The sequence below is a fragment of the Aegilops tauschii genome, chromosome 6 (assembly GCF_002575655.3).
Source record: "Aegilops tauschii subsp. strangulata cultivar AL8/78 chromosome 6, Aet v6.0, whole genome shotgun sequence".
Classification (NCBI taxonomy): Eukaryota; Viridiplantae; Streptophyta; class Magnoliopsida; order Poales; family Poaceae; genus Aegilops; species Aegilops tauschii.
In genome coordinates this window covers 89,193,002-89,211,723 of record NC_053040.3, presented here as the reverse complement: position 1 = coordinate 89,211,723, position 18,722 = coordinate 89,193,002, and the positions used below count along the sequence as shown (strand labels likewise).

Sequence of the window (18,722 nt, the reverse complement as noted above, 5' to 3'; positions counted from 1 at the left end):
AGGCTCGCGGCGGCCCAGCCAGGAGGTGGAGTCACGACGGCGCGTCTGTCGGGGAGGGAGCTGAGGGCGGAGGTGCGTCTGCCGGGGAGGGAGATGGGGGCGGCAGCGCTTCTGCCGCCGGAGGGAGGTGGGGACAGCGGCGAGCTGGGGAAGGCGGGCCGGCGGCGCGCCGGGGAAGGTGCACGGGCGGCGGCGCGTCGGGGACGGCAAGCGGGCGGCGTGCTGGGCAGGGCGGGCCGGCGGCGAGATCGGGGAAGTTGGGGATAAGGTGCGGCGCGGCATTTCTTTCTCCTCATTGGGCCGGTTCGGCAACATCCATCGGGCCCTATATAAGGGGGCGCTGCGATTATTCTATATGTTGTTGTTCTGTATGCAATCCCATCGCACAACACACACGTCTTGATAAGTTGAATCATTTCTGTTCTCTTGTGTCAACGTAAACAATTCGCTCGAGTGAACCGCGTGTCGTATATCGCACATACCTTCATCTGACCGTTTCTTTTGTGTTGCCTAATCACAAACAGTTCATCCGAATGAACCGTATGCTGTACATCGCACACACCTTCATCTGGCTGTCCGTTTCTTTTGTTTCTCCTCATCGAAAATGGTTAATTTAACTGAACCGTATGCCCTGAATCACACAAGCAACTAAAACCTGAAACGTGTTTGATGCATCCTCCATCGCAAACGTTTTGCACCTTTTTTGACGTTTTTTTACACTACTGTTTGCGATTACGGCATCGCACACAGTTTCATCAAAGGGTCTCTGATCGTAGTGTCGCGTTAGCAGCATCCTGCAGTAGTGCACACCCCTGTTATTCTGCGGCGACGACAGCATCACACCGCAGCCGAACCAGTGAACCCTCGTACTCCCCTCTGTGTGGGTATCCACTGCCGCGTCTTTCCCGGCTCCGCGTCGTCCCATTCCTAGGCCTCGCCGTCATCCACTGCCCTGGTGCTCTCGGCATGGCGTGGTCAATGTGTTCAAGGAACGACTTCCATCGGAAAAGTACTATACGTGGAGAGGCTGACAGCTGGGTCCACGGGCGCAGCAAGGAAGTGCCACCTTATTACGCGAAAAATAATGATTCCTCCACCTGACAGTAGGGACCCACCGGACGGGCCACCGTATTTCGTGAAAAAAATGTTTCCCCCCTGACTGCTAGAACCCACCAGCTACATCTTCGCACGCAAGGAAGTGACTCCTTCTCCTCCCTGGCAGTCGGGACCCATCTGGTCGAAGCGTACGTAGCATTGTCATTTTGGTCGCGAACGTGTACATACATATTGATCGATCGGTCTGTCTGCGGGCTGCAACGATTAACCGTGGCCGAGTAAGGAAGGGCACGTGTCGTAGTAGAGGCGCGCATGTAGCATGTACACATACGTACAACCAGGGTGCAAGAAAGTAAATACGACCACGTACGTACATACGGGCGGGGTCTCGAACGCCTACTCGCACAGACGTACGGCCAGGGCTCGTGTACATGGCTGGGTCGGAACAGAGAAACTGCGTCGTCGTGTTTGTCGGGAGGCAACTGAATGTGTCGTGTTCATCGGGAGCCAACCGGCTTGGACAGAACAGCCGAAACGAGGCCTGGCGTACCGCAGAACAGAGGAAACGGCCTTGTGTTCGACCGCCTATGGTCAAAACGGGATCTTGTTCACCGGGAGGGGTGTGGCGTACCGTAAAACGGAGAAAACGGACTTCTCTTCAACCTCCTACAGTCGAAACGGGGTCCTGTTAATCGTGAGGGGTGTGGCGTACCGCAAAATGGAGGAAACGAACTTGTGTTGGAGCGCTACGGTCGAAACGGGGTCCTGTTCATCGGGAGGGGTGTGGCGTACCGCAAAACGGGACTCCACGGGCTACTGTTCATCTACCGTCGACCTCCTCCAGCCTCCACCTGCGACTATTCATCCACGGCGTCTCCCCTCGTGCCTCCACCAGCTACTGTTCATCCACGGGCTCATGTTCATCCAGCCTCCACCGCTCCTCCACCGGCTACTGTTCAACCAGCCCTCTCCACGGGGTCCTGTTCAACCACCCCTCCACGGGCTACTATTCATCCAGCCCTCCACCGGCTACTGTTCAACCAGTCCTCCACGGGGGTCCTGTCCATCCAGCCCTCCACGGGGTCCTGTTCATCCACCCCCAACCGGCTCAATCGGGGTCCTGTTCATCCAGCGGCAACAACCTCTACTACCACGGGATCCTGTTCATCCAACCCCCATCGAGAACTGTTCATCCAATCCCCAACAACGCTCACTGTTCATCAAGAGGCAGCAGGTTCAATCGGCTTCAGTTAGCAGCAGTAGCGAAGGAATCGCTCGATCGGGTTCAGTTAACAGCCAGATCGATCGATCGCTCGGGTTAAGTAACGCGTAGCCTGCAGTGCAACCGCTCGAGTTCAGTAGGCGAACGCCTCGCTCGAGTTCAGCTAGAGCCCAACACTCGCACCCACACGCGTACGTGTACGAGAGAAATGCGCATCGCTCGGCCCCAACCACCCACCGTAACAGGGAACTCCCCAATATTTTTTTTGCCCTCACTTCTACCATGGTTTTTCCATCATGGACAGCCCAAAGAATGTCATGCAACTGCGTCTCCGGCCCGCTCACGACAAAAAGCCCATTCTCTGTCATGATTTTTTGTCAAAGAAGTAGGAGCCCACCACACCTATGATGATACCGGGTTTTGTCACAATTATCGTCATAGAAGTGTCATAAGCATGACCGGAAAAAAATTCGTTCAGCCCAAAGTGTCACGGATGTGTCTTTTTTTGTAGTGTTGGGTCTGATGGTCCTTCTCTGGTAGCTACAAGCATTTACCAGGGGATCTATAGGTGGGCCAAAAATTAGCATTTACGCATTGATAGGAACCTAGGACTTCATCCGAGTTAGTCAATTTGCTACCGGAAAAGTATGGCAATGTTGATAAATTTAAGGCTAGTTTCTCAAAACATTTGTAGTTGTCGTCTAAGAGCTTTCGCCTTGCCAGGCTTGAGAGCTGATGTTGCTAATTCCTTCCTTGGATATCTGAGCCTTGTTATCTTTCCCGGTCAATATTGTGTTTCTCAATGAGCTCCAGCACTCTAAACATACTATGTTCAATATGCTCCTGCATTACGAATGATGATAAAATCAAGGTTTGTTTCTCGAACATTCGTAGTTGCCGCCTAAGAGCTTTCGCGCAGCCGGGCTTGAGAGCTAATGTTGTTTGATCATTCCTTGGATGCCTGATCCAATCCTGGACATATATATATTTGCTTTAGTTCCATTTGCAATGTGTGCCCTGTGATGATTATTTAGGGCTTGTTTCTCAAAACATTTGCATTTGCTTCGCCCAGCCAGGCTTGAGAGCTAATGTTGTTTGATCCTTCCTTGGATGTCTCGGGGCATATATGAGTCTCATCTTCTTTCTCTTTATGTTTTGGTCTTTGGTTCTCATCTGCTTTCCTTTTGTTCTTGAATAATGTTGTTTTATGTTTTTCCTCAATATTATGTCTAGTTAATTGGCTGGAAAGTGATCAAAAGAAAGAACAAAACACACCATCTTTCGGGATTGATTGGTGTCTCCTATGTGCCATGATGTCTAATCTGTAATTCAGACACCATGCCCTCCAGATTTCCTTCAAAATATAAAAGTTTTACATTGTATGGCTTATATTTGACCTATGTTGAAATTTTAGAGACCTGGATGTTTGTGTTCATGTTTGTCCGGTGATGAAAAACCTGTTAATCATACCATCTTTCGGGACTGACTGGTTGCTATGTGTCATTCTGCAATCGTGAGTACAAATTCAACAGTTTTTGAGTGTTAGTTCATGTGTCTTCCATTCTTTATTCTTCACTTGCACAATCCCTAGTTCTTTCGTACATATTGGTCAATCGAAGATGATTTGTCAAGCGGTGGCATCGTCGTGTTGTTTTAAGAAATGGGCAGCTCCTTCTCATTCATTCTTACAGTTAATGGACCTGATCATATCAGGACAATCGTTAAACCAACAGGAACTAGAATCGTGGTCTGCGGATTTGGCCCCAAGCGGAACATCTAGAAGATGAACACGTTGTCCCCTGCCTCCCTACAAACTCGAGCGTCTCAAACAACGCCGCGGGCTTGAAAGATTTCTTTGTGACAACCTCACCAATTTCTAGCCATTGTATTGCTTCTGCAAATCCCGTCGTTTCTTCTCTCACGACGACGTCATCTAGTTCCATCTAGGAGATCCAAATGTGTAGCATATCCTCAAGGGAGACCTCTCCCCTCACTCCCCCGGAGGAGGAGCTCTGCGATGCCATCTCGAAGTTATTCTCCTGCAGATCACCGACGAAGTCATATGGTGGAAATGATTAGAAACCCTCACTATGATGGTGATTGCCTTTGGAGTACAAACGAGAGGGTAACTTCATGGGGAATTGTTTTTCCCTTTGTCCACAAGTTTTTTTAAGGGATCCACAAGTTTTTTTGTTGAAAAAACCCTTTGTCAACAAGTTCACAACAATATGATGAGAACCCCCGCGTGGCCCAGAAACCCATGAAAACCTCGTCAACCCATTTGGTACGCAGGGATTAGACGACCTAGCCCCGTGATCCGCGTGAATCCTTTTCAATCCACGCGAGTCACAACCCTCGAGGAGGGTGGCTCCTATTTCCCGAGTAGGTCAGGGAATACCCTACAAATGCGCACCCCCTAGCTGCGCAGATATGGGCCGACCCATATTCGGGTTTTCACACGCCTTTCTCTCGCCTTTTTTCTTTTTTATATATTTTTCCTTTCGGTTTTTTTCGCTTTTGTTTTTTCTTCTATTTCATTTAAAATTCGTTTTCTAGATTGGGGAATAATTTTGGAATTCCAAATATTGTTTGAATTCATGATTTTTTTTAATTTTGGGAGAAATTTATGAATTTTTTTATATACATGAATATATTTTTAATCGACGAACATTTTTGAAATTTGGGGGAAATTTCGAAATTCGTCAGCAATTTCTCAAATTGGTGAACAATTTTTGAATTGACAAACATCCTTTAAAATATTGGAACAATATTTTTAAATTCACGAACATTTTCTCGATTCGTGAATATTTTTTAATCAGAGAACATTTTTTGGCATACGTGAAATAATTTTTGAATTCATGAATATTTTTCAAATGTGAATATTTTTTGTAATTCGGACCAATTTTAAAATTTTGAACTATTTGTTAATGTTTTTGAAATCTGGGAGCATTATTCAAATTCATGAATTTTTTCGAAACCTGATTTTCTTTCTAAAATTTGTGAGTTTTTCCGAAATTTGTAACATTATGTTGAAATATATGAAATTTTACCTAAATTCGTGATTTTTTTGGCAATCCCAATTTTGTTAAAGAAGCGAAAAAACAAAAGCAGAAAAAACAAGAAGAAAGAAAAAAAAGCAGGGGCGCCCCAGCTCGCACATGGGTTTGCCGAAATCACGTGCCTTTCTCTCACTCTTTTTCTTTTTTATATGTTTTCCTTTCGCTTTTGTTTTTCTTCTATTTTATTTTTCATTTTAAAGTCGGAATATTTTTTAGATTGGAGAATAATTTTGGAATCCGAAATATTTTTTGAACTCATGGACAGTTTTAAATTTCGGGAGAATTTTTTTAAATTAATAATTTTTTGAAGTAGATGAATATATTTTAAATTACGAACATTTTTTAAATTAGGGGGAAAATTGAAATTCGTGAGAATTTTTTAAATTGATGAACAGTTATTGAATCGATAAACATTCTTTGAAATCTGGGAACAATTTTTTGAAGTTCATGAACATTTTTTCAATTCGTGAATATTTTTCATTCAGAGAACTTTTTTGTGTACGTGAAACATTTTTTGAATTCATGAATATTTTTCAAATGTGAATTTATTTTGAAATTCGGACCATTTTCAATGTTTTTGAAATCCGGGAGCATTTTTCAAATTCATGAACATTTTTTGAAACCTGAGTTTTTTAAATACATGACATTTTATCTAAATTCGTGAATATTTTTTGCAATCCCGAATTTTTTATAAAGAAGCAAAAAATAAAAGCAAAAAAAAGAAGAAGAAATGAAAACAAAGAGGGGCACCCCAGCTCGCACATGGGCTTGGCTAAAATCGCGTGCGGGAGGTGCGGGGGTGCGCGTTTAGGAGGGCGTTTCCTATTTGACGCCCGCGAGCGTCCAGATACTGCACTTCCGCTGAAGCGCTCGAGAGCGCACCGCGAAACGGGCCGGCCCAATTCCAGCGTCAAAGCAGGCAAAATGGTGTTGGGAACCTTCTAGAAGGATCCTTCAACCAATTTTTTTTCTTCCTTTTTGCCGGTTTTCTGGTTTTCTCCGTTTTCCTTTTTTCTTTTTTGTTGTGTTTTTTTTCTGTTTCTGCTTCTATTTCTTTCCTTTTATTTATCCTTTTTCGTTTTTATTTTATCCTTTGTTTTCAAAAACATTTTCATTTTGCTCATGATTTCAAAAATTGTTCATAGTTTCAAATTTGGTTCACTTTTTAAAAAATTGTTCACAATTCAAAAAATTGTTCATCGTATATCACAAAATTATTCAACATATATTTACATTTTGTTTAGCGTAGATCACAAAAATTTTCAATGTGTAGTTCAAATTGTTCAGCGTATATTACACAAAATGTTCAATGTATTTTTAAAAGTTGTTCATCATATATCACAAAAAAGTTCAATGCGTTTAAAGTATTGTTCGGTGTTTATGACAAAAATGTTCAATGTGCAGTTAAAATTTGTTCAGCGTATATTACAAAAAGTTCAATATATAGCTAAAATTTGTTTATCGTACATAAAAGAAGCAATAAATGTTTGAATTCATAATTGTATTCATGTTTGAATAATTTTCACGTTTTTAAAAAATACGTTTTAAATTCTAGTATTGAAATTTGTTCAAAAAAACATTATTATTTTTTAAGGAAGATTAAAAATCGATATGCTGGTGCAGATAGCACTTCAAGGGTGGCGCCGTTATTAAAGACTTGCCCAGTCCCTTGATGCAGTGGTTGGCAACGCTGTTATCCAGGGTGAGGTCGACAGCTCGACTCCATCATACGATGGTATTTTTTCCGTTTTTATTATGTTCCCTCGACTCCTAGGAATGGGCCGGCCCGCTTGCGCGAAACCTTCAGCGAAAACTCCCCTGTTTGACGCTAACGAGCGTCGAACATGAGCTCTCGTTTAGGAGGGCCCGTCGAGCTCGGGGAAGCAAGAGACGGAGGAAGAACGCGCCGCCGCCGGCAGCCTCCTCGACGCCGGCGTTGTCAGCCCCCTTGCTATGTTGGGCTGTTAGTGAAGGGCTGGGCCCAGCCGGCCCGTTACAACAGCGACTACAAGTACGAGGGCCAAGGGACAGACGAGGCATCCGCGGAGGATCACGAACCCGGCGGCGGCGGCTCTCTTCTTCTTCCTCTCGCTTTCCTCTTCCTGTATCCCAGTTCGTGCTTGTAACCATGGCTAGCTACTGTAATTCGGGCTTGTAATCGAGAGACATCTAGTTTCCTTAACATCTGGTATACAGAGCCAGGCACCACCCTTCCCACTCAATTTCCCTCAATTTTTCTCTCAATTCCACCGGCGACGACGCCATGCCGTCTGTCAAACCACCAGAGTGGGATGCAATGTCTGCCAATGAGCAGCTGTTGTGGTATCTCAAGCGATTATGCGCTCAGGCGGAGGAGGTGAGCTCAGTGTTGGGGCTTGCACGGGTGGGTGACCCTCCCATGGCCAGCCCGCTTGTCGATCCGGCGGCCTCAACCACGACGCATGCCTCGTCGGCGCCCGCCCCCGACGTCCCCAGCTCCACCACCAAGGCCCAGGAGATCCCCCCGGTCGCCCATGATGCAGCCCCGGTGTGCATCGCGATGGTGCCCATCACATGTTCGACGGAGTGCTCGACCAAGGTCGACACCACCAACAGTGTCGGTGAGGTCCATGGCGTCGCCACCGCCGTGCACCTCGAGCCAACGGTCGACCCCATCCACCAAGCAGTCAAGCAGCTCGCTCCGGTGCAGGCAACGGCCCCCATCGGCACCAACACTCCCTCTAGTGCCGAGGTCGTTTCTCCCGTGAAGACCACCACCGACATCGACCCCAAGGCCGGCGTGCAGGAGCTCAATGCCCTCTCTGTCAACACCTCCACCCGAGCGACGAACAAGGTGGACCACCGCGTCGCCCTCATCGTCCCCAACGACCTTGCTGCACCGACGCTGACCGGGTGTTCGATGAAATGCTTCCCTCGCGACACCAACCATTTCAAGTCAGTGCTCCACCTAGCCGTTACTCCTTCATCGCCCACGGCCATTGTCAACACCTTCCCCGACCAGCCATCTATGTTGGGCAATGGCACCAAGGACATCATCGCATATGTGTTGCCCATAGAAGAATTGCAAGCGGATGAACTACAATGGCAACCATGGCCGTCACCTACACGAGTGAGGGTCAAACACATGGCACTCCTGTTCAGGCCTAGACCGTGGCCGTCGTTCAAGTCAGATTTGGATGCAGGCTATCCGCATGAGCCATATTCAGTTTCTTGTGAGCTGATTTCCATAGAAGAGACTTTCAATTTGCAAGCTGATGAAATTTGGCACCATATACCTGATGATCCAAGGTTGCTCATGTGGCCATCAACTAGTCCGAAGAGTTTAAGCAAGACAGCAGTGGAACCTTCAATACATGTTCAGGCAACTACAGAGCAGTACAGGTCTTGTTTGAACTACCAAAAGGGGAATTTAAATTTAGTGCTCCTGGTTCTAGTGATCTACATATCATGAGAGAATCCTGGTGGTGTCTGCAAAGTGCGCAGCAGAGAACATTTCTTTTAGAGAAGGTTATTTGTTGGATCCCTCTGGTGCCAAGATCTCTTCCTACTCCGAGTCAGCAGCTCATGCAACAAAAAGACACTGTGAAATTCACTGATGCAGAACGGGTGCCAGTTATATATTCTTTGCAGTCATACTATGAGTTTCATGCTCAAGCTCGACAAACTTCTTGTACCCGTAGGTTCCTTGTTTCAACTGAGCTGCAGAGTTATCATGGAACCAAGCTACGACCAAAACCATGGCCACTGTTCGAGTTCAATCAAGACACCACCCAGCTGAAGATAAAATGGGCATCTTTTTCATGCAATTGCCGAACAGTACATGTGGGGTTCGAGCACTGCATGTGTGGTCAGCTCTATCCAAGGGTAATGAGCGTGCCAATGCACTGGCAATTTTTTAGCCAAGAGCAATTGAAGGGGAGTGGGCGTTTTGCTAGAGAATGCAAACCTGAACAATTAGATGGTGGTTCAAGAACCAAACTTCAGCTTGCCATACTGACCAATTTTCAGTGCTGCTTCTTCAAACGTACACCAGATTGGATACTATTGATCGGGCTACCTACAGAAAAGAGAGCATCAAAGGACAAAAATCCATTAGTATGGGCACTTTTCCAAGATGCTCGAGCATATAGGAAATTGGATGAAACTTATGCTGTTGTTGTTCACAAGTGTGAGCAGAGAACTTATCACGACCGAGGTTTGCTACTCTCTTTCAATCAGAGACCACCTGGTGCGTATTTTGGACAAATGGCAAGTCTAGGTACTCCTGCTATATCTGTAGATGCTTCAGTGCAGCCCTGGGTGATTCCCACTTATGCAAGCGTACAGATTGGTAACACTCAGTGCAAGTGTGTGTGCACTACCTCGGGCTTATTTGGCAAATGGTTAGAGAAGTATGGGAGCAGTAAAAACAGCAAGGTTGTTTGGCAAGCATCTGGACCGGATGGTCGATTCGGAGTAGCAGACTGCAATGCTACCAGCAATAGTCTAACTAGAGAACTTCCAGTACAGCATGTGTCGTATGAGCTTGTGCTATTCCTGGCGTGTCTGCTGGACATTTTCAACATGCAACTTGATGCCTACAACAACATCTGCTTCCTGTTTAAACTCTATTCAGCTTCTCCGCTCCACCAACGGGGCGGTTCTTGGGATCCTGGAGGGCTCGCATTGCGTTTGTCACTGGAATTGGCTCGTCGGGAGGTCTTTGCAGGAGGGATGTGTATCATCATCTTAGTTGTCTGTTTCCTCATCCACATGAGCAGCATTTCACTGCATCGACTGCTTGGACTCCAATCGACTCAAGGGCATTTTCAAGAAGGGACGGGTGTCATCACCGTCGCTGCCATCTTTGCGCAAAGCTCCACCCACCACAAGTGCTACCTCGGCTTCGACCGCGGCGGTGTTAGCCACGACTACGCCATCACCACGTTCTTCGACGGGATTTTCATCGGCCGCAAGTACTACCTCCCCATCATTGCAGTCTACCTTGACTTCGGCTACCGTCGCGGCTCCAACCAAGCCCAGGAACATCGAGCACCATGGGACCCAGGCGATCCTCGGCGATGTCGGCTTGGGGTCAAGCCGAGTCTCACGGAGGGAGGGATGTCGGCAACTGGATCATGCAGGGTCCTTGAGTCGGCGAAGAAGCAACACACGATGCATGCATCGTGCACGCTCTCCCGTCCCCAGATACCCGCTACCGGCTTGAGGGCAAGCCGGCTGTTTTTTTAGACAACGTCGCGAGGCTTTATTAATTCGTCACAATGTTTACAGGGACGGAAGGTAGGTTCCCGGGATGGCCTAACCAAACACGGTGGCCACCACCGAGAGATAAAGCATGCCTCGCTAAGTTGTGAGCTTCATAGTTGGAGCTCCTAAAATCATGTCTAAAACTACAAAAATCAAAAGATGAGGAATGGGCTATTATTTCATGTACAATTGCACCGTAGCTCGCCGAATTATCCTTCTGCAGATCCTCCACTACCACTTTGCAATCCGATGCCACTTCAATCCGCCGCAAATATAGATCATCCGCCAGTGCCAGTGCTTCTCTGATTGCTAGAGCTTCGAGAGTCGGTGGGTCTATAATGTGTCTGAAACCAAAAGTGGAGGCACCGATGAACATACCTGTTTGGTCTCTGCATATCACCCCAATCGACCCGTATCCCTGCCTAGACACAGCTGCGTCAACATTCATCTTAGCATTGCCCCCAGTCGGGGGTATCCACCTCTTTGGGTTCTCGGTTCTATGCACCATCACGCCAGGGTTCTTGGCATTTACCAGCTGCAGCTCACCCAAGTAACAAGATATGAAACTACTCACCGAATGGGGTGATTGATAGATGTTCTCATGTATGGCCTTCCTCCTGACTCCCCATATCGCCCATAGTGAGACCACCAAGCGATCAAATAGCTCCTTAGATAATATTTCATGAATTGCAAACAGCCAATCCTTCGGGTTCTCCTCTCCCCGCTCTAGCATATGATACACCAACTCTTCGGGGGCCAGCGCCCATACACTTGCAGACATGGGACATGAGATCAGAGCATGCTTCCATGTGTCCACGGCTCCGCAGAGTAGGCAAGTATTTTCTGTTGCCATGTGACGGTGCTCCAAAACAGTTCCTGTTGGCATTGACTGCCTGGCTAAACGCCATAGAAACATCTTAAGCTTTGAGGAGACTTGGATGTGCCAGATCATAGACTAGTTGTTGGATTCGCTGAACTCATGTGAAGTCCCGCCCTCCTCATTTAGCCATGCCTCTCTGCTGTGCTTTGTCTTGAGGATCATGTGATAGGCAGACCGAACACTGAATCTTCCTCTAGGATCATGATGCCACGCCTAGAAATCCTCGACTCGGCGCGTACACAGCGGGATTTTCAGAATTGCCTCGGCGTCAAAATGAGTGAACACCATTCGAACCAAGCCCTCGTTCCAGCAAGCAGAAGTACCATCGATGAGCTGTGCCAGTCTCTCAGGAGGATTTGGGACCAGAGATGTTATAGGGCGCTTGAAACTGTCCCGAGGAAGCCAGTTGTGTTGCCATATTTCCGTTGATTCACCATCTCCTATTCTGCGCACCACACCTTGTGCTAGGATATCGCGCCCATCCAATATCGCCCTCCATATCTGAGAAGGGTGTGCTCCAAGTTCAGCTTGAAGTAGAGAGCATTCCGGGAAGTACACCGCCTTGAGGATTCGAGCGCTGAGAGATGTGTCATCTGTGAGTGTGCGCCACGCCTGCCTTGCTAACAATGCAAGGTTGAAAATTTCCAAGTCTCGGAAACCCAGGCCTCCCAATTGCTTCGGCATGGTTAAGATATCCCATGCTACCCAGCTAGGTTTCCTCTTCCCTTGCTTAGAACCCCACCAAAACTGTCGAATAATCGAAGTGATACTGTCAGAAAGACCCCTTGGCAATCTGAAACACGGCATCGAATACACGGGGATCACTTGTGCTATGGATTTAATTAAAACTTCCTTGCCAGCAGAAGACAGTAACTTCTCCATCCATCCTTTGATCTTTTCCCAGACTCGGTCCCGAAGATATTTAAACGTATCGTTCTTCGAGTGTCCAACATCTGTCGGGCCGGCTGTTAAGGGGGAGGGGATGTCAGCCCCCTTGCTATGTTGGGCTGTTAGTGAAGGGCTGGGCCCAGCCGGCCCGTTACAACAACGACTACAAGTACGAGGGCCAAGGGACAGACGAGGCATCCGCAGAGGATCACGAACCCGGCGGCGGCGGCTCTCTTCTTCTTCCTCTCGCTTCCCTCTTCCTGTATCCCAGTTCGTGCTTGTAACCAGGGCTAGCTACTGTAATTCGGGCTTGTAATCGAGAGAGACATCTAGTTCCCTAACAGGCGTCCTCCTACGGCTGCCTGCCTCCCCCCCCCCCCCCCCCCCAGGGGGTTCCTCCCCTCCCCTCCTTTCCCCTAGGTTTTCTTGCCTCCTCCCACCATGGCTGCCTCCCGCGAGCACGACGCTGCACCGACACCGACGAGCTCCTGGGCTCCTCCCAAGTTCTATCCTCCCGACCTCAGCTTCTACCCATGCTCCTGCTCCCTTCGTCGCTGCATCTAGGCTGCCGGAGCGGGCTGCAATTTTAGTAACACTAACGACCTGCAGGAAAAACTACTCCTAGGCAGCCAATCTTTCTTTTTTTCAACTGCAAGTTCATTGAATTCACAATGTGATTCACTGGTGGCTGTCGATGTGTAGGTTTTGCAGTTGTGCTGATTTTAAAATTGTGTGCTCACATGAATCTAGTGGTCTTACCGTAGAACGATTGTTCTACGGTCTTTGGTTCAAAAACAAAATCTAGTGGTCAGTCCTTTGACTTGTGTTGAATTGAACCTCATTACTTTATTATAAAACTTTAGTCTGTTTCGGCATTGAACTTTGTGCTCAAGCCTTTGTACACTGAACTGTCCATGGTAGATAACCTAGCGATCGATATGCAGCAACTGTGTATTATTGATAGAAGATACCATGTTCTAATATTAACATGTGGTGCAAATAAGCGTTGCTGTTCTGTTCTATCTTTAAGGGCCGTAATTTAATTAGTTCTAGATACTGGAGGATCGGATACTTTTTTCAAAAAAATTGTCCTTCAAAAGCTAAATACACTCGGACCAGTGTCTCTTTAGAAAGATTGTCTGGTGTTGTTGACACTACAATTGTTTTATTTAATAAGCTTTCAATTTATTGCTGTTCTGCCAAATATCAGGCAGATTCAATTATATTCCCGCTCAAACAACTTTGAACATGTTGTTAATATGCCTAGAACGAAACTAACACTCACTACTTTCAGTTCATGCTAAAGATGTGCTATTTTTTCACTAATGACTTTGTTTTAGTTGCTACTACTAGTTCTGTTGCAGAGAGCATGCAACAGCAGCCTAAACTCATTCTCTCTCAGTTTCTATGGTATAGAAGTTAAGAGTTTGATGGGTTGTGCATCAAACAGGCTGTGCCCTTTGATGGCCCTGAAGTGTGCCTCTTTTGCCTGTACTAATGTGCTCTCAAGGAAGTAGCTAACTAGAATTTGTTTCTTGTTTCTGTTAAAAAAAAACATCAATGTCTAGTCTGTTTGATATATCTTAGTAGCAGTAGTGCATGCCAAGGTAAAGTATATACTACCACATGTCCTTTGTTGAGGTGAAGTTTATATCCTGGCCAGCTTTCCTTTGTAGCCTCTGTTCTTGTATTATCTTGGTCACAAAGCTGTTACTTGTAATAATGGATGGTATAAATAAAATTTTGCAAATGTTGATGGTAGTTGCATAGAAAACGTATTTTTACCTTGTGTGTACAGTTGGAGGGAGTACTCAAAAGAAGCAAGCATTTTACATTGATTCATGCCCAAGCTTAATTTTGGTGAAAGAAACTTTTCTGCTTTGGAGTTTGGGATGTGTTACCATCTCTTCCAAGTTTTGTATATTAAATGTCTAATTCTCAGATTGATATTAAACATCTTGTTCAGTAAACTGCACTGAGCATGTCGAATAGTGGCAGCTTAAGACATGGTACACGAAACTAAAAGAACCATGCTAACTCGTCCTCACTTCGGAACTCTCTCTAGCATAGTATCTGCTGTGACATAACCACTTTTCTTCTTCTGTTTCTTTACCTTCTTTTGTGTTTTCAGATTGCTACCAGAGTAAAATCTAATGTCATGTTTTACTTTGTCGAACTTCTGAGGATTGGGAGTGCGCTTTTTGTTCTGTGCAAATGGAAGTCTTAGATGGATATATTTTCTTTCTCTTTGGTAAGCTTAAAAGGCCCAGATGGCCAGGTAGATTTGGGCATGTTCAGGTGCTACATTCAGGGAAGAGAAGTTCAGGTCATCCCTTCCCTTAGCCATGCAGAACGGCTTGCAGATTCTGAATCTCTTGTGCCCTGCAGAATCTAAGTTTCTGCACTTGAGATTTTCTTTGGCCCTGCAGAATCTATGCAAAATTATCTTGATGGAGTACTATCTTGTTAGCAAATTGGTTTAGATAACCAGTCCCATTTCTTCAGGCTTGCTCGCCTCGCAGAACCCTGACAAAATCCTAGCCGGTCTCTGCCGGTTGCCGCCACGTCCACCATGGCCGCTGCCGCACGTGGAGGAGGAGGAGAATTTATGAACTACGCCGACATCGAGGAGCAGTTCAACAACATGGCACTGGAGGGTCCGTCCGCGCAGGACGGCATGGGCTGCATCGTCAGCCTGATCATCTCCTGCCTCCCCCACCCTTGGTCCCCGCGCCCGAGGCCGACGACTCCTCCGACTCCGATGACGACCACTTCTCCCTCACCTCCTCCGACTCAGAGGACGATGGCGCCGACGGGCCTACTGTCTTTCCAGCAGCGCAGGATGGTGATGGCCAGGACCACTTCAGCCGCCTCCCGCGCAACCTGCTCTCCAACATCATGTCCCGCCTCCCCACCAAGGAAGCCGCGCGCACCATGGTCCTCTCGACCCGCTGGCGCTGCCGCTGCGTGTGGGCGGCGACGACGCCCACTTCAAGGCCGCCGAAGGGCACAGCGTCTTCGATGCCGTGCGCGGCATCTCGCTCTGCGTGGCCGCTCACCCTGGCCCCATCCGAGCGGTGCGCGTCACCCGCACCTCCTTCTACGAGCAGGAGTACGCACTCCAGCGCCTGGTCGCCAGCCTCGCCGCCAAGAAGATCGAGGACCTCATCCTCTACAACCGCCCCTGGCCGATCAACATGCCGCTCCCTGAAGATATCCTCAGATGTGCCTCCCTCAGCCGCCTCTACATAGGCGTCTGGAACTTCCCGGACATTCCCATCGCTCGCCGGCCCGCCTTCCCAAACCGCCACGAGCTCGGCCTTTTCCACTCCATGGTCGAAGACAAGAAGTTCAACGCCTTGCTCACACACTGCCCTGAACTGAAGATCCTCTCCTTTGCCCTCTCGTACAACTACCCTTCATGCCTCCGCATCAAGTCCCGCAGCCTCCGTGTGGTGTTGGAATGGGTATGCACCTTTGATATAATCATTGTTGACGATGCCCCCTGCCTGGAGCGCCTGCTCTTCGAAAGCTTTTCCGGGCGGAGGAGGCCTGTCAAGATTGTCCACGCATCCAAGCTGGAGGTGCTCGGGTTCTTAGACTTCCAGCTCCACACGCTCGAGATTGGCGGCACTGTCATCAGGGTAACTGCATCTTGCAACTTTCGTGATCTGCACCTAAATTCGTTACGTGATTGTGCAACCAAATCATTTTCTGATGTTCAATTTGCCTCAATGGCAGGCTGGGATGACTATGAAAGATGGCGCCATGCTGCCAAGTTTGAAGATACTGGCTGTCAAGGTGCGGTTTTCGCACGACAAGGAGGTCAAGGTGCTGCACATGATAGAATGCTTTGGATCGGGACCGTTAGATCATTCCGGTGAACCTACCTTCTCCTTGTCCAGATGAGCTCGATCCAGTGCCGGCCATGGTGAAGTTGGTCGGTGATGGCAGAGAGCGGATGGCGGCGGTGGAGCTTCCCGTGAGCACTGCGCTAACCCTAGATCGGTAGGGATTGTAGGTGGGGATTGTGGCAGCGATTAACCTCGTAAGTCGTGTCCCGGTCCCCACCTCTGTTTATATAGCACAGGTCACAGAGGCCCACCAACCATGGTTTGGTTGGGCGCCCCCGACCAGGGCGCGAGTCAGGGGCCCGTTCGACCCGTTGGGTTCGAACGGGAGAGAGATCAACCTAACATTCTCCTCCTTGATCTCAACTTTACTTTTAACTTTATACTTTCTAGTTTATTTGTTTCGTCACATATTGGTACATAGAGCATGTTTCATCGTCACAGCTTAATTGCCGATAGAATCATACAGCTACAACATATGTTATGTTCAGAAACAAAATCTGTTCCTTTTGGTCCTATGCAGGAATCATAAGGCTTTCCCTTAAACCCATGCCGGCTAAGTGTTCCTTGAACACATTGGGGGGGGGGGGGGGGGGTAAGTCTTTCGTTAGCGGATCCGCAAGCATGTCTTTTGTCCTTATATGCTCGAGACTTATAGTTTGATCCTGGATTTTATCTTTCACAACATAATACCTTATCTCTATTGTTTTGGCAGCATTACTCGACTTGTTGTTGTGAGCATAGAATACTGCGGGTTGGTTATCACATTACATCTTTAGTGGTTTGTGAGTACAATCTACCACTTTCAAGTCGGGTACAAATTTCTTTAGCCATATCGCCTGCCCCGTGGCTTCGAAGCATGCTATGAATTCTGCATACATCGTGGATGATGCAACTATCGACTGCTTTGAGCTTTTCCACGAAATAGCTCCCCCAGCGAGGGTGAATACATATCCTGACGTCGATTTTTTATCATCTTTGTCCCCCGCAAAATCTGCGTCTGAATACCCTTTTATCTCTAGGGAATCACTTCTCCTGTATATTAGCATGTAGTCCTTCGTGCCTTGTGCATAACGCAATGCTTTCTTTACCATCTTCCAGTGCTCTATGCCTGGATTCTCTTGATATCTATCGAGTATCCCGGTGATAAAAGCTAAGTCAGGGCGAGTGCACACTTGTGCATACTGTAACCTGCCAACTGCCGAAGCATATGGTACTCCTTTCATTTGATCGATCTCGTACTGGTTCTTGGGACATTGGAATTTCCCAAAACTACCGCCCTTGACTATAGGAGCAGGTGTGGCTTTACTCGCATGCATATTATACCTTTTAAGGACCTTTTCTAAATATGCTTTCTGCGATAGTCCTAAGACTCCATTGTACCTATCTCGATGAATTTCTATGCCCAAAACATATGATGCTTCATCAAGATCTGTTATGTCAAAATTTGAGGATAGGAATTTCTTTGTTTCTTGTAGTAGACTAACATCACTGCTAGCAAGCAGGATATCATCCACATACAAGATTAGGAAAATATATTTCCCATTTTTAAACTTTGCATAAATGCAATTATCCTCAATATTTTCTTTAAATCCAAAACTTTTAATCGTTTGATTAAACTTTAGATACCACTGTCTAGAGGCTTGCTTTAATCCATAAATGGATTTCTTCAGGCGGCATCCCATATTTTCCTTGCCTTCCATGATAAAACCTTTGGGTTGTTTCATGTAGACATTTTCTTTTAAATCCCCGTTGAGAAATGCCGTCTTTACATCCATTTGATGTAACTCTAAATTAAAATGAGCAACTAATGCCATTATGATTCTGAAAGAATCCTTACATGAGACCGGAGAAAATGTCTCATTGTAATCTATCCCTTCTCTTTGTGTAAATCCTTTTGCCACAAGTCTTGCTTTATACCTTTCTACATTCCTTTTAGAGTCATACTTTATTTTGCAGACCCATTTGCAGCCTACTGTTTTGGCTCCTTTAGGAATTTCCTTTAAGTCCCAAACATCTTTGGAACTCATCGATTTCATCTCGTCTTCCATTGCCTTCATCCACTTCGATGAATGAGGGCTTCTCATGGCTTCTTCATATGAGGTGGGATCTTTTTCTGTATGAACTATTTCCGTGTTATAAACTTTATAATCAGTAGAAATAGCTGACTTTTTGTGTCTTGTAGACCTTCTAAGGGCCTCAATTTTTGGCACATTCTGTGCCTCAACTTCTGGCACTTCTTCTAAAATTTGCTGCTGCACCTCCCTTTCATGCTCAACAACGGGTTCAGTCGGCTCCTGATGGATAGGTTCCGGGTCTACCCCCATAGTTGTCATGAGTGGAGTTGCAACAAGTAGTGAGAAAAATGGCTCCTGAATCATCGGATTAGGTGCATGTACCCTCTTCTCTTCAAGATCAATTTTCTGAGCTACCAAGCTCCCCCTCATCATTTCGTCCTTTAAGAAGATTGCATGTCTTGTTTCTACAAACTTTGTATATCTGTCTGGGCAGTAGAAACG

At 46.8% G+C, this 18,722-nt stretch overlaps 2 non-coding genes and 3 pseudogenes across 2 annotated transcripts; all 5 read left to right on the top strand.

Annotated features, from left to right (window-relative positions):
• Positions 1–2,926: 2,926 nt before the first annotated feature.
• LOC120967523 (small nucleolar RNA SNORD14) lies at positions 2,927–3,047 on the top strand. Its single transcript, XR_005761274.1, has one exon. It is a non-coding gene; the product is annotated as a small nucleolar RNA SNORD14 (small nucleolar RNA).
• An 80-nt stretch (positions 3,048–3,127) lies between these two features.
• Positions 3,128–3,247, top strand: LOC120967524 (small nucleolar RNA SNORD14). Its single transcript, XR_005761275.1, has one exon. It is a non-coding gene; the product is annotated as a small nucleolar RNA SNORD14 (small nucleolar RNA).
• Positions 3,248–3,520: 273 nt separating this feature from the next.
• LOC120967549 (small nucleolar RNA SNORD96 family) lies at positions 3,521–3,617 on the top strand (annotated as a pseudogene).
• Positions 3,618–3,717: 100 nt separating this feature from the next.
• On the top strand, positions 3,718–3,800 carry LOC120967543 (small nucleolar RNA SNORD96 family; annotated as a pseudogene).
• A 10,756-nt stretch (positions 3,801–14,556) lies between these two features.
• Positions 14,557–16,261, top strand: LOC109734189 (putative F-box protein At1g67390; annotated as a pseudogene).
• Positions 16,262–18,722: the final 2,461 nt, after the last annotated feature.